This window comes from Pipistrellus hanaki, assembly GCF_964339955.1.
Source record: "Pipistrellus hanaki genome assembly, chromosome: 10".
Lineage (NCBI taxonomy): Eukaryota > Metazoa > Chordata > Mammalia > Chiroptera > Vespertilionidae > Pipistrellus > Pipistrellus hanaki.
Genome location: NC_140512.1, coordinates 20,673,089 through 20,685,595, shown reverse-complemented (window position 1 = coordinate 20,685,595; position 12,507 = coordinate 20,673,089). Strand labels below are relative to the sequence as shown.

The window sequence follows — 12,507 nt, the reverse complement described above, 5'->3', positions numbered from 1 at the left end:
ACTGTCACCTGTCAGACAGGCCTTTAATAAATGCTTCCAAGTCAACCTTGAAATGAAGCAACAGGACAAAAACAAGCAGAGATATACTTAGTCCATTACATCACATGGAAGCCAGTCCTCATCATTGGCTTGCTCCTGCTATTCCCTCTGGGCATGCGGAGAATCCTATCACATGTTAGCGGTACAACTGAAGAAAGGAATCCAAAGCACTCTTTTCAAAATGTTTTCCTCATGTGTTTCTTTCTCTTTCCAAGGCATTTTTACAGACACATGTATTTAAAAATCAACAACATGTTATAAAACACTGTAGGTATTTTGGGGTTTTTCCCCCTCAGATTTCACTTAATTAGGTTAATGTAGAAATGGCTTTGCACAATTTCATTATAATTTGTGCTTTTCATTTTAAACGAATAACTTACAGAGACTTTTAGTTGCCTTAGAAAGATGATTTCCTTATAATGGTGACCTTTTACCTTTGTTGTATTAGTAAAAAGGAAATATAAAAGATAATTAAGTATTTTGATTAAACATATCAAGTTTATTTAAAATGCTCTGATAAATTTTATTCTCAATCTAATTCTCTCTCACAAACACACACACACACACACACACGCGCACACAAATATGACAATCCAGAAATAGCTCACCAACATGAGTTCAGATAAAATGTTTTTTGTTTTGTTTTTAAAAAGTATATTTTAAACATACTGAAAAATAGTTAGATTATAATGAAACTATGAACAGTGTTAGAGAAAGATATTTCAGAATAAATACATGCAAAACAGATGCCTAAAGTGGCCTTGCACTTACTTGGATCACTATTTAATCAGAAGCCTAATGCCCTCTATCCAATTCCTCTGTCTCTGGAGAGGAAAATGTCCCACAGTCCCATGAGCGGCAGAAAGAATCAAATGTACATTCCCAGAGGCAGCTGTTAAGTGTTCAGTCCCAGAGACAACCGTTCCTGAGTGGCTTAGCACATGAGCCCCGGAAAGCGCACGGCTAAGGGAGATCTGCCATCGTATATTTAGATTTTGAGCAAAACATACAACCCGAGCAGCAAGGCAGGAAATTGCTGTATCCATTTCAGAGTAAAGAATGTTGAGGTTTTCACTATTTATTAAAGATTATGGACCCACAATGTTTTGAAGGCATATGCCTTATATGACGGTATACCCTTGCCTTATGTAAAGCCACTATCGCACTAGATATTTTTGGCAGAATAAAGAGTAGAGTACATTTTTCAATATCATAAAGTCAATTTAGGCACAATTCTTTGGGAACTTTTTTTTTTTTTTTTTTTTTTTTTTTTTTTGTGAGAAACCACATAGGGTTTGTAATCAGACAGACATAAATGAATGCTGATGTTACCAGGTGCTAATTATAATCACTAAGGATTTATATAACTACTTACTCTTACTTTCTTAATAAATAAAAAAAGAGAGAAAATTAAATAAGAAGGTGATGATATGAATGAAATGGGGTGAGTTTTATGCTACACTTGACAGGGGCCTGACCACTAGGCACTTAGGTTTCCCTTCCGACGGGGCTCCTGCCCTTCTCCCTTCTCCACTTTGTTTTCTGCAGATTATATAGCATACATAGCACCAGGAGACATGCACTTGACCTATTTTCTTGTCCTGGCTCTGCATCAGCTAGAATGTGGGCTCTGTGAGGAGGGCAACAAGGGGGATACTTATTGTTTAGTTTACTGCTGAATCCCTAAAGCACAGACCAGGCTCAACTGGTTGAATGAATGACCTCACACAACAATGATCTGAACCATAAAATATTTCCAATGGGTGGAAATACCCAGAAATCCAGGGTTATTCTGCTGCTTTGTTTATACCATAAAAATGCCATGGTTTGATTGGGATAGAACATTTGATGTGAAAGTGAACGGACCTGAGTTTTGAACTTGGCATCATCCATCACCTCCTATTTGTGATAAAGTGCCTCTCTTAGTCACAATGAAAATATCTCCAGTTTAGAATTTTTATAAAGACTGAGCGAGTGATGATCTGAAGGACTCTGCGCAAAGTCTGACATATAGTACTTGTTTCATAAATGATTGCAATGGTCATCATTGACTATCATACATTTTTATTTTAGAGAATTTATCATAGTATTATATACAACTAAGAAATATTGAAAATTATAGAAATATATAAAATAAGAAGTTTTTTTCAACCCCCAATTCTATTTCTCAGAAGTAAAACATTTTAGATATGTTCTCTCCATCCCAGTAATTAATTTTAACATCATATACATATGTATATGGGATAATATATACACTGAATCTACTTTCTACAACTTGTCTATTCTCATATTATGTGCCTTGGACATACCCTATCATGAAGAAACTCTTTTCTAAAATTAAAACATAGTCCACAAAAAAATAATATAGTGTCTTAATGATCAGACTCCTATTTAATAGACATTTTTAATTGGTTCTAGATCTTGACCTTACAAAAAACAATGCTGAAAATTCATGTACATGTAGTTTTGCTTAAGATTGTAAACAGAAGAAAGTATAATTTCTAAGTCAAGAAATGTGGACTTTATTTTGATAAGGAGTGTTTCACTACATGTTTGTTCATACATGTATACAATGTATGAGATTACCTATTTTCACACATCACTCAACTGGTTTATTCAGATCTTTAATTTTGTTAACAACTTTAAGTTGTGATAATGTCCTTATTTATCCTTTTGTATGGGGTATTTTTGTCCTTATAATAGTAAGGAAATAGTCTTTTAACATTTGACAATTTAAAAAATATTAAACTTTTAAAACTTCATTTTTATTGTATTTTTACTTTAATTTATTATTTGTATGAAAAATTTGTAATGTTGGACTTCCTTGGCCTTACCAAACTATTATATTTTTAAATTACCAATTTTTTCCATTTTTACACCATTAACTTTCATAGAGTATTTTTAAGTATTGAATCATGCGTTGAAAGGCTTTTGCCACTTCAAGAATGTAAGCAGAATAAAGAAAATTTACTCTAGAATTTGTATGGTTCTTAAAAATCCTTTATGACATACTTTAAGATAAGCTGACTCATGGAATTTAACACGTGAAGTAAAAGAGGAAGATAAAAGTTGGGTAAGATAAATATTGCAAAATATTCAAGAAGCAGATGATAGATGTATTATATGAGTTCTAGAAGAGGGATCACATGGCCCATGTGCTAATCACAGCTTCAGGAACATTAATAGAACTGTGAACTGGGCAAGCCACAGTAATCATATTGCTGATTTTCCTTCTTGTCAAAGAATATATAACTATGGAGTCTACCTGCACTAGAATTGAAGATCAAATCAGATGGTACATTTACATTGAAAAATATAAAGCTGTATGCAGGTTCTATGTAGTAAAGATTCTTAAATAATTAATTTATTTTTTTTACAATTTAGCAAGTGAAAAGAATGTTAGTATAATACACATTATAACTCTAGATTTTATAAGTAATCAAAGGCAAGAGTTATGATGGTGATACAATCAGAACTGCAGAGCTTATAATACTGGGGGCTTGCTATCTGCTAACTCTTAAACTAAGTAGTTCACATGTGTTAGGTTACCTCATTGACCTATCATATCATCTGACTAGTTTTTTTAGACAACTAGCTGAGGTCACCCTGCTAAACATGACAAAATGAGGATTAAAACCCACATTGCCTGAAATCCTATACTCTTTTCTGAGAGAGAGAGAAAAAAAAGAAAGATAAATAAGTTCTTGGCTAATACCTAATTTTACATATTCTTTTCAACACATTTATACAAATTGAATAATCTATCCTATATAATAAAATCCCAGCAATCGAAATGGTGGGATGACCAGAACTACCATTGCCCCTCACCCCAGCTGGCTGCCCCCCAGCGAGTGGTTAGGGCGATCAGGCAGGCAGGTAATAAGTTAGGAGCCACCACAGAGGCAGGCAGAGTGGTTAAGGGCAATCAGGCAGGCGAGGTGGTGAGGGGAGATCAGGAAAGTATGCAGAGTGGCAGGGATGATCTGGCAGGCAGGTGAGCAATTAGGGCCCACCAGGGAGGCAGGCAGAGGTAGCTAGGAGAGATCAGGCAGGCAGGCAGAGTGGTTAGGGGCGATTAAGGCAGGCAGGTGAGCAGTTAGGGGTCACCAAAGATGCAGGCAGAATGGTTAGGGGCAATCAGGCAGGCAGGTGAGTGGTTAGGGACAATCAGGAAGGTGGGTGAGTGGTTAGGGGCAATCAGGCAGGCAGGTGAGTGGTTAGGGACAATCAGGAAGGTGGGTGAGTGGTTAGGGGCGATCAGGCAGGCAGGTGAACAGGTAGGAGCTAGCAGTCCCAGATTGCGAGAGGGATGTCTGACTGCCAGTTTAGGTCTGATCCGCAGGGATTTCTGTGGGATTTCTGCAGGATCGGGCCTAAACTAGCAGTTGGACATCCCCTGAGGGGTCCTGGATTTTGAGAGGGTGCAGGGTGGGCTGAAGGATCCCCCCCAATGCATGATTTTTGTGCACTGGGCCTCTAGTATATGTATAAAAGCCTAAGCGACCAGGCGACCAATGACCAAACAAGCAGTTGACTAGTCACTATGATGCACAATGACCACCAGGGGACAGATGCTAAATGCACAGGATCGGGCTCCCTCCTGTCTGGATTGGGCCTATGGGGATCAGGCTGAAACTGGCTACCTGACATCCCCTGAGAGGTCCCGGATTCCAAGAGGGTGCAGGCCAGGCTGAGGGACCCCACCAGTGCAACGATCTGTAAACTGCGAAGGCCTACTCTTGCACAAATTTCGTGCATTGGGCCTCTAGTAATCTATAATAATAAAAGCGTAATCTATAGTAATCTATAATAATATAAGCATAATACGCTCATTAGACTGGGTGAACTTCTGGACGACCTTCCAGATGAAGCCATGGCTATGAGGGCTGAGCCCCTTGCACAAATTTTGTGCATCGGGACTCTAGTTTAAAATAATTGTGTGATATTTGATATCGTATTAAGAGGAAAATTTATCTAAACACAACAAACAGGAAATGAACAGTGATCATAATCTGTAAGAGGCAATTAACAGAATTATTCTGAGATTAAAACAATTAAAATCTATTTAAAGACCTGTGAACTATCTCAAAATATTAGTTATTGGTGTAAAATTCTAAGGTAAAATTTATTTTAGCACTTTAATTTTTGGAGATAACTAATCATGGATATTTATAAACACATACATATTTATGCACATGTATAACATACCTGTTACATATGTGTGTGTGTATATATATATATATATTTTTTTTTTTCATTTTCTGCCATGTTCATTTATAGAAATATTAAATCAATGGCATGTCCTACTTGCTTAGTCTGGTGAAGAGGGGATTTACATGTAGAAATCAAAATAAATAAATATATATGAACATAACTTAATAAGAGAATGTTAAATGCACAAGACTCAATGGTGTAATTTAATGCCAGTGAAAGCTTGAGAGTCTAAAATGGAGGTTTTTAATATCACCTTTAAAATAATATTTCAAAACATTATTAAAGATAATATAAAGAATTTCAGAATAAAGCTTTGACTTAAATCATGTACTCTAATGAACTGAAACAGGATGGAAGCAAACATATCCATTCAAAATGTAAAATAAACTTATCCAAATGTTTAAAAAAAAGCCCTGGTAAGACATGTGTATAAAAGAGAAATTAAAGAGAGAACACCTCTGTGGATAATTCTCAGGTGGTGGGGTCAGATCAATAGGTAAATTTCATAGACCATCTAAAAATGTTGACAGATCCAATCTTTACTTGAAATGTTTGCAAAGCTGATTTAACTTTCTAAGGAGATGGGGGAAAGTCAACATTTAAATGATACTGAGAAACATAAGGAAATGTTATGATGAGCATAGTTCTCAGTAAATTTGTATTTCTTTGGTAGATGGAAAATTATTGGGAAACAGAAATATTCAGGTAAAAGAATAACTGGGCTTCAAAACATAGTGTGGTGAAATAGTAGGAAAAAAGTCAATAACAAAAGCTAGCATTTAGTTAATGAATGCAAAATTTAAAAAAAGGTTGATAAAAAATTATGCAATCAATAATTTAAAAATTCACAGAGCAGAAATATAGAAAGCTCAATGAATTGAGGTACAACAAATTTCTATGTTGATAAATGTAATCTAGGCTAGAAATAATCCCTAAAGTGGGATCTTAAAAAATGAAATAAAGAAAATATTTTTTAAGAAGAGTTAGAGAGATCAATTTAATTTGCATTGGTTCATAGCTTGATCAAAATGATTTGCTTTAAAATGCTAAAATAATATCAAGTTTTTGTTATTCTGTTCAGGCAACATTTAAAAAGTTAAAGAGTCTGCAGAGAAGGGCAGTTGTGGGAAGTTAGAGGTGATCAGGCCAGCAGAGGATGGCAGTTGGGGAAGACCAGGTCAGCAGGAGAGGGCAGTTGGGGGGACCAGGACTGCAGGAGAGAGCATTTGGGTAGGGCAGGCCTGCAAGGAAGAGCAGTTGGGGGTCCAGGCCTGTACGGGCTGGCAGTTGGGGAGGGATCAGGCCTGCAGTGGAGGACAGTTGGGAGAACCAAGCCTGCAGGAAATGGCAGTTGAGGGGGACCAGGTCTACCAGGGAGGGCAGTTGTAGGCGATCAGACCAGCAGGGAGGGCAATTAGGGATGTCTGGGCCAGCAGAGGAGGGTAGTTGGGAGAGACCAGGCCAGCAGGGGAGGGCAGTTGGGGGGAACCAGGCCTGTAGGGGAGGGCAGTTGGTGGGAACCAGACCTGAAGGGGAAGACAGTTGCGGGTGGACAAGGCCTGCAGAGGAAGACAGTTGGGGGGACCCAGGCCTGCAGAGGAGGCAGTTGGGAGGGACCAGGCCAGCAGGGGGAGGGGGCAGTTAGGAACCAGCAGACCTGTATTGTGAGAGGGATGTCTAACCATCTGTTTAGGCCCAATCCCAGTGGGAAAATTTGACCTATTAAACTTCATTTTAGCCCTGACACTAGTATCTGCATTAAAGTTTGCCTACCATTATGGAGCATAGGCAATGGACTTGATAGAGGAATTTACATTGTGGTTAAGTAGAAATAAATAGTCCATCCTTCTCACTCTACTAGTTAGATTTAGGTAGCATCAATTCTGTCTTTATGCAAATGTTTTGTTATTTTTCTTGTTCTCCAACAAGCACCAAAGGACTCAAAACATGTTTATTGTGATCATCCCCTATTAGACATTTGAATGTCACACAGTCTGATTTAAATAAACAATAGGTATGGAATCTGAATTGCTATGGAATGTCACCCTTTAATACACCTACTATTTCTGCTAGTGTTACACTGCTCAATCAGTGCGTCTAACCTGCTATGACACAACTGTTCCCCTGGCTTTTGACGTCTCAGTTGTGGTATTTAGGTAAACCTACCATCCTACTACACAATGCTTTCAGGTTATGGGCGAAGATACAAGTGTGGATCAAGATGCTTATGTCCTCTGAGTGTGTTTCTGTATATTTGTAAAACTCCTCTTGTTAACAACACAGAGCTTTCCTGTTTACAGTGAATACGCTGGGAATATTATTGTTTTCCCAAGCTGTATCTACAAGGCTTGCAGCAGTATCCTCCATGTATTCCAAGGACTGAAAACATTGTCTGGGCATTATCCAAGATTGTTGCTAGGCCTGTTTTTCCACTCATTTTCTATAACTCCTCAGGGGACATTGGGTAACCACAAAGGTTGGAAGAAAGAAGGCTACAGTGAGTAAAATTTGGAGGTGAAATAAGTCCACCAAACATGGAAACAACACCATTTTATGCAACTCAGAATTTAAAACCATTAAACAGGTTCCATGTTATAAAGAGGCATGTCCCAAATATTGTTTTTGTAAGCTGCAGTACAAACTCTTTTCTCTTTCACACGCTTCTCTTTTTAAGTTTTCCTGCTGTTCTTCCTTAGCTGCCTACATTTACCTGTCCTAACTGACTTTTACATGACAACTAGTTTTTATCTAATATTCTTTCAAAATAATACATAGCTTTAGGTATGTAGATTTGGAATTCTATCCAAATTGACTTATTGTAATTGCACTTACAAAAGCACAGCTATCCTTAAATCAGCGGAAGTCTTTGGTCCTTCACTCCTTTTATGGAGATGCTCACACACCCACAGATTCTACGATGTTTCTGCTTTGAAAGGGATCCCGCCTTCAATGGCAGTTCTATACACAATGATGGGTTTCCAGATATCACCAGAAAACATTTTAGTCCAAACAAACTTTATTCAGCCACTTATTTTTAACTTTGTATCTACCATTGTGTGTAATAGAAAATACTTAAATTCTCCAACCTATGTAACCCAAAAATGACAACTTAAATGTATGCTATCTAATAATTTTTTTTCTAGCTTATCAGCCATGTCAATTAGGTTAGGGGTAAAAAATATATATATATACTGTGGTGATTTACAAGTCTTTGGTGCCAATTACTTGGGAAACCTGATTTTATCTACCTTTGCATATGTCATTCTCAGACAATCGTCATCCAATCCTAAGTGAATAAAATTGAAACTGTGTTTTGAAAAAAATTCTAATACATGAGTATTATATACTTTGGGGAATTGGTTTTAATTTTTAGTTGAGGATGAAACATACTGGATAAATCTGACTAAATTCAGCCATTCAGCTGACTAAATCATAATCATTAAGAGATACTTCCATTTCCCAGAGAGAGATAAAAGTAACATTTCTCTAAGAATTTAACATCCTCAGATCTTTAATGCATGCTGTGTAGATAGCAGCTGCTTGGGCTCCAGAAGCATGAATGTCTGACTTTGCTTTCAGAGATGCCCTTGAATACTGAGCTCAGAAGGAAAGATTCAAAAGTTGCCTTCATATTTTGATTTATAAAGTATGTATGAACATGGCCTTAACATGGTATTGCCATTAAAAATGCCAATATCCTATTTAATGTTTTTCTTTATTTAATTCAATAGGGAGTGTTATGTTCCTTGGTTCAGTATTGGTGAAAACCGATTTTTCTATTATCATCTCTGCCCCATCTCCATCCTCTGTGTATGAGAACAAGGAAACCTGTGCTCATATTGTTGGTAGCCATTTTAGAGCCTCATGGAAAGTAACCCTGGATCAAAGCCAAGACCCAAGTTAAGAATCAGAAAGTTAAGAAGAAAGAGGAGCAGTTTGATCCAGCTGTGCCTGAAGAGGTCTAATTCTGCAGTTTTCACTTATATGGTCCCTCCAAGTCTCCATATTGATTCAGCTAGTTTAGTTGAAAGTACCCAAACTGTTACTCTCAGAACCTATGTAAAACATTGACCTTAGCTCATATACTTTAAACAACTAAACCACCTCACCAAAAGTCTTATCATAAAACATTATTTAATAAGTAGGTGTCGAAAACAAAAAAAGAAAGAAAAATCTCTGCAATATGACTTTCTACACCTTAGATGCTGAAGAATCTATACTACAGGTATCACATGCATAGATTAAAAGGAGACATAAGTGTGGTAAATCCATTGTTAGGAGATGTAAGGAGAGGAAATAACCTTACTTTTCCAAATGATCGGATATCAATTTAAAAGGTCTGGTTATTTTCCAAATGTGCATTCTATATAATAAAAGCCTAATATGCAAATTGACCAAAAGGTGGAATGACTGGTTGCTATGATGTGCACTAACCACCAGGGGGCAGACGCTCAATGCAGGAGCTGCCCCCAGCCCACAGGCCCCAGGCCGGCCAAAGCAGGTGCCAATGGGGGTTAGAGGGGTGGCAGGCCCCAGATCACCCCTCCCACCCCCGTTACCCCACAGATTGGCCCTGATTGCCAGCCAGGTCTGGTGACCTTACCTTTGCACAAATTTCATGCACCGGGCATCTAGTTTTTAAATATTTGTAGACACCTGGCACATAATGGAACAAAGAAACAGATGTTATCTGCTTTAAGCAAAATCTGATTCTCCCACATTAGAAAATACTTTTTTGGCCTAAATCTGTTTGGCTCAGTGGATAGTGTTGGCCTGTGGACTGAAAGGTCCCAGGTTCGATTCTGGTCAAGGGCATGTACATTGGTTGCAGGCACATCCCCCATAGGGGGTGTGCAGGAGGCAACTGGTTGATGTATCTCTCTCATCGATGTTTCTAACTCTCTTTCCCTCTCTCTTCCTCTCTGTAAAAAAATCAATAAATTATATATTTTTAAAAAATACTTTTTTGAAGAGTTTTCGTACTTCTTTTATTCCAGGCATTTACTGAGTAACTGCAATAAAAATGAATGACAAGCTCATATAAATAAGCTTTTCTCAAGCATTTTAAATGATCTAGTGTACTGGTTGTGTTTATGTGTCCATTGCCAGAGTCATAATTAATTAAAATAAAGATTTCTAAAATATATTAGAATAATTCAATCACACCAAAAAAAGTGTGATTGAATATTAAATATAGATAATTAGTAAGTGGAAACATTGTTGTTGTTTTTTCCTGCCTATTAAAAGTTTTTTCCAAGTATCTTGAATATACTCTACCATTTAAATTTTTACATGCCAATCTAATATCTCTTTATAGACTAATATCTGTGATACCTTGCTAATAGTTAGATTCCTTTGAGTTGTGTAGGGGATTTATTCTGGACTGCTCATTAACAGTGGGCCTTTATCTGACTACCAAATGGACCTAGTGTGGGTGCCAGTGTGGCTAGTCATTGGAGCCTTAAACAGGGATTCTCAGAACAGCTTTTCTGCTCTGATGTACATTAATTCAAGAAAAATGGGTTAAGGTCTGTCTTAACTCTTGCTTCCATCTATGAGATGAGTCTTATCATCATTAATCTGGGCATTGCTTGGTTCAATTGACATAGAGGATTAGAAATATTGATCAATCGCAGAAATCTGTAGAAATGAATGAAGTGTCAGGAAAAATGAAAAAAAAAAAATCCCCAAATGTATCCTTGAGCCATAAAAAACTGAGTCAGACTGATTCTTGTATTCCTGGGAGAAGCTTTAATATGCCGAACTCTTAAATATCAAAACAAAATGCAGAAAGGCCAGAACCCAGGAGAAAAGGACAGTAACTAGTGCCTTGAAGCCATCCTCCCTCAGGAGGGGCTGCTGGCTTCACCTCTGCTGTGGAGTGCGATAAACACAAGAGTTGGAATCAACAGGGAGATAAGGAAATGCTGGGCCAATATAGAATGAGGCACAGTTTATATATGGCATGACTATGTAAAATTTAAAAAAGAGGTGTCCTTAAAATCTGAAAACATGCCTCAAATCAGGAAGGGCAAACAAGTTGAATATGTACTGCAGGGAGCGAATTTATTCAAACTGAGGATGTGTATATGTCCCCCAATGTCTTTCCATTATGCCAGAAATGAGGTGTTTTTTTTTTTTAATGAATTAATTTTCTAATATGTTTTTGTGTTGGATTATGTGGCATAATATTTAAGGCATAGATTTTAAAGAGAAATAATGTGATAGCATATTTATTACATTTATATGTGAATAAGGAGTTAACAATGTAAAGTTGAAATATTAAAATATACTATGTTATATATGAATAAATTTATAGATTATTTGTTTAAAACTATTTTAATAGAGGTCAAAATTACAGAATCTTCTATTACCACAGATATTATATATGATGCAAGTTTACATATTCATGCTTTTAATTTAATGCAAATAGTATATACACATATACTATTTGCATTAAATAGTATATGTGTATATATATACATATACTATTGGGATAGTATATGTATCCCAATGGGATACATATACTATGTATATGTATCCCATACATATACATAGTATATGTATGAGATACTATGTATATGTATCCCATACATATACATAGTATCCCATGTATGGGATAGTAACCAGTAGACAATATATTTGAAATAACTATAATTACATTGTGAATTTAAGATTAACTTGTATATAGTTTCTATTATAAACTATAAATGATTATTTTCAAATTTTGTAAATTATAATATTACTTAGCTTGTTTAAAGAATTAAAATACTAATATGATAAAAGAGCTGATCTAAAAATTCTTACCAGCAAAATATCTGGCACAATGCCAGTGAAGTGAGTTCTGCATTCACTGATAAATTGGGTTGCCATAGCAAGACCATAGTCACTGAGTTTCTAAGCAACCTAAGACTCCACAGACTTCAGATACTTAGGAGTCCACTGATCTTTCATCAGCCTTAAGCGAGAAATATGAAAGCCTGTGGCATACCAAATTCAATGGTGGATTTCCTGATTACCCAGTAGATCAGTGACCCCCCGCAAAGCCTCCCCTATATTGATAGTCATTTAATTTATTAAATAATAATATTCATTCTGGGGAAATTGAATCCTCAAAGTGCTAAGTGGATAAAATTAAGTATAGAAAATGGTCAGTGCCTACTTTGTGCTGGGACCAAATATTTACTAAACAAATAAAGGAGATGCGATACACAATCCAATTCTCTGAAAACAAAGTCATTTACGTAATGCTGG

The 12,507-nt window shown here is 36.6% G+C and overlaps 1 protein-coding gene across 9 annotated transcripts in view; it reads right to left on the bottom strand.

Moving 5' to 3' along the window:
• The window catches only part of CD36 (CD36 molecule (CD36 blood group)), a 66,860-nt gene that overhangs the window by 39,830 nt on the left and 14,523 nt on the right, over positions 1-12,507 (bottom strand). The window contains exon 1 of one of the 9 annotated variants that reach the window (XM_084897056.1): positions 811-970. The exons of 7 other annotated variants lie outside the window; for them this stretch is intronic. The gene's annotated coding sequence lies outside the window, so the exon portion shown is untranslated. Of the gene's footprint in view, positions 1-99; positions 188-810; positions 971-12,507 lie in introns of those variants that run through there. One more of the 9 variants, XM_084897052.1, reaches the window with a different exon arrangement.